This window comes from Euphorbia lathyris, chromosome 9, assembly GCF_963576675.1.
Source record: "Euphorbia lathyris chromosome 9, ddEupLath1.1, whole genome shotgun sequence".
NCBI classification, from domain to species: domain Eukaryota; kingdom Viridiplantae; phylum Streptophyta; class Magnoliopsida; order Malpighiales; family Euphorbiaceae; genus Euphorbia; species Euphorbia lathyris.
In genome coordinates, this window is record NC_088918.1 from 11,372,279 (window position 1) to 11,375,607 (window position 3,329).

General features: G+C 32.7%; 1 long non-coding RNA gene across 4 annotated transcripts; it reads right to left on the bottom strand.

Annotated features, from left to right (window-relative positions):
- Window positions 1–350: 350 nt before the first annotated feature.
- LOC136206376 (uncharacterized) lies at window positions 351–2,969 on the bottom strand. 4 transcript variants are annotated; one of them, XR_010676270.1, is made up of 4 exons: window positions 2,791–2,969; window positions 1,587–1,763; window positions 1,171–1,210; window positions 351–1,018 (listed from the first exon to the last, which is right to left on the bottom strand). It is a non-coding gene; the product is annotated as an uncharacterized lncRNA (long non-coding RNA). The 4 variants fall into 4 exon arrangements; XR_010676268.1 differs by having other exon boundaries at window positions 1,171–1,356; XR_010676267.1 differs by lacking the exon at window positions 1,171–1,210 and having other exon boundaries at window positions 365–1,018.
- Between the last annotated feature and the right edge of the window lie 360 nt (window positions 2,970–3,329).

Consider the following 3,329-nt stretch of genomic DNA (forward strand, 5'->3'; position numbering starts at 1 on the left):
ACGGTTAATTGACGAAAATTCCCGTCAAACTTCTGACATATCATTGACATTTGTTTCCGTCAAACTACCCTGACGTTTGACTGCGGATATTGTGACGGTTTGATCGACGGATATTCTGACGGTTTATTAGTTTCCGTCAGTAATACAAAAACAAAATAAAAAAAAACTGAATAAATTATAACGTGAATAATTATTGTATAATAAAATTATATTGTACAGTAAAATTATACCCTGGATAAAATACGAAACATATGCATATAATGTAATATTAATTATATAACACAAGAAATAGCTCAAAGCCTCTTTGATCCAAAATTCATGACAAATCTGTCGAAGTTAGCCTAATAGTTATTGGAGAACATGAATACTACAATATTTTGTCTAAAAATTGTTGCAGCAAAAGAGATTACACTAAAAATTAGTTTATAATCTAATTATATTGGTTAAAGGAATTTTTTTCGATACAAAATCAGAAGGGAGCTAAACATATGATAACAACTTAGCCTTGCAAAATCCATTAGACATAATCACAAATACCAACACCGTATAGCATGAATAAAAACAATCATGAGAGCTAATCATACACAATAAACAAAGGAATATAATGTGATTATATTGCTATCATTTTCATATACAAGCACGAGTACCCATCCGACACCAAATCATCTTATACGACCCACATCATATGTATCTGGTTTCTTGTGCCCAAAACATGTCATTCTCACAATCTCTATAATTGACAACATAGAAATTTTCCAGCTCTCTTTGAATATACGATTTCAAAAGGAATATCCAATCCCTCAATATAAATGACAAGTAATAAGCTAACTTGGAAAAAGATGCTGCAACAAACATTTCAAATCAGATGTAAACAAAAATGAGGCTAAAGGATAAGCTACCTTCTTGCTTTTGCATCTCTTGAAGCTATTGCACTAAAAATCCATCTTGAATGTGCATGACCAATAGTTTGCAGGTAACTTGGGTCCGCTCGCACGTAATATTTTACTAAGGGTGCATCCTGTTTCACACTAAAAGTTATCAATGACACAAGTAAATGACAAGTAATAAACTAACTTGGAAAATGATGTTGCAACAAATATTTCAAATCAGATATACCAACTATAGTAGTGAATCAACAAACAAAAAAAATGATGCCAAAGGATAAGCTACCTGCTTGATTTTGCATCTCTTCAATTATCCACAAGCTCCACTATTTCACAAAAAATCCATCATGAATGTGCTTGACCAAGAGTTTGCAAGTAACTTCAGTGTGCTAGCACATAATTTTTCATTAAGGGTGCATCTCATTTCACAATCTTTTCGTTGGATCACAACCTTTAAGTTCATTAGTTGATTCTGGAAATTTATATTACAAACTGGAATTTTAATTTAATTGAGACAGAAAATCAAAGTGAAGAAAAGTCATAATTTGGAATTAAGTTAAGTTGTGGAGGCAGGGAAGAACACACATGAATCTAAGAGAAATTAATTTAACATGTTGAATAGTATATGAAAATTAGACCAGTGAGATGGGAGTTGATCCCTAAAACTAGTTTAGAAGAGAAACCAAGAGTAAGAGGGTTTACCCGAGTGAAGAAGAGTGCCTCAAGTGAGATGAGAGTGTCTGATATAAGAAATTCCAGTTAAAGAAGAGATCTTGTGGACATGATCAGTGAACCAGATCTTGCGGACATGTCAACTTCCATTTTGAACTCTAGATGCATTGTAGCATTATAACTTAAACTCTGAAAATCATTAGAGACCTGAATGAGGACCAATACATTAATAAATAATTTACATTAACAAAAGCAAAAGAAAAACAAAAGCAAGACCAAACAAGCACGCAGGTCATATGCATCATGACATTGCAACAATAATAAATCATACATATATGCATCATCTGAAAACTCTCATCCACTTTCATGTTTGCAACTTTCAATTATTTGAGAAGGGGAAAACTTATCAATTTCGTGGATAAGCCCAAACAAAGAAAAGAGGCAAGGTACACCAGTAAGTCAAAGTAATAGAGATTCGTGTTTGGGATTTCCTTACACTTAGCAAAGTAAAGAGTTGAATATCTTCTGATTTACCAAGGCATCTGATCATAACAATACAGACACCCAAAGACGATATCTTTCTAAATTTATCTAATATCTAAAATTAAATTCTTAACTTCTGGTAAATTTTCTTATTAGCCAAACAGAAACCCACAGCAAAGTGACAGCACAAAGTTACCCAGTCAGGAAAACACAAAATATAATATTTATACACATATCGAGCACAATTTTAACTCTCCCCTGTCCTCGTACAAACTATGTAGCTACTCCACTACATGTTCATTCTTATTCACCATATACATTTAACTTTCAACATTTGCACTTCTTTAGGAGCAATTAATTTTAACACAGAAAAATAAAAATGAAAATAAACATACAGAAATAAATGTGATGGAACATTGTTGTGAGAAAGAATAATTATAGTAACATAAATAAGGAATTTATTTTCCCCAACAAACCAGCATATCACCATGTTTTTCTCAACTAACGAGAACCAAATACCTAGAATGTTTAAATAGAAAATTCGATTCTTAATTGCACACTAATGATAACATGGACCTAAATAAATCAATTTTCTCACAGAACATGAAACATAATAACTCAATTAATCAAAATCAACTTAGGGAAAAGTAATGAAAACCAAAACACAACGAAGGAGAATCCGAGAAAAGAAAAACTGAACCGAAAAAGACAGAGAAGAGATGAAAAGAGAAATTAAGGAGAAGATCCTCACAGGCAGGGGAAGACGCCACCATTGAAATCCTCACCGAGGAAAGAACTCCTGCCGCCTTAGCTATAGACCAGGTACCTGCCCAAACTTGCTACATCCACCATCGCCTGAAGTGTGGCGCCGCTGTTGAGGAAGGGCTGCCATGAAAGAAGTTGTTAGGGTTTTTTTTGTTAAAAAGAAGTCCCTCGAAAGGATGAGAGAATAAATGGTAAACCTAGTGCTGAAATTACATTTATATACCCCAACCAAAATTAATCTCAACCATCTATTTATTAAAGGTAGATGGACAAGACCAATCCAGGGGATCCATGGATCTCTTCATTCTCACACGTGGCCATCATCACAAGTAGTTATATCTAATACTTTTTTTTGAAGCAAGTTATATCTAATATACTATTAATTTTTTTTTTAGAGAAGTTGTATCTTAAATTTAATATTCTAAACATTTGTAATTTTAATTTATGGATAAAGTATAAAAATATCCCTAACGTTTACAATTATGAGAAATTTTACTCCCGACATCTAAAATGGTGCAATTTTAC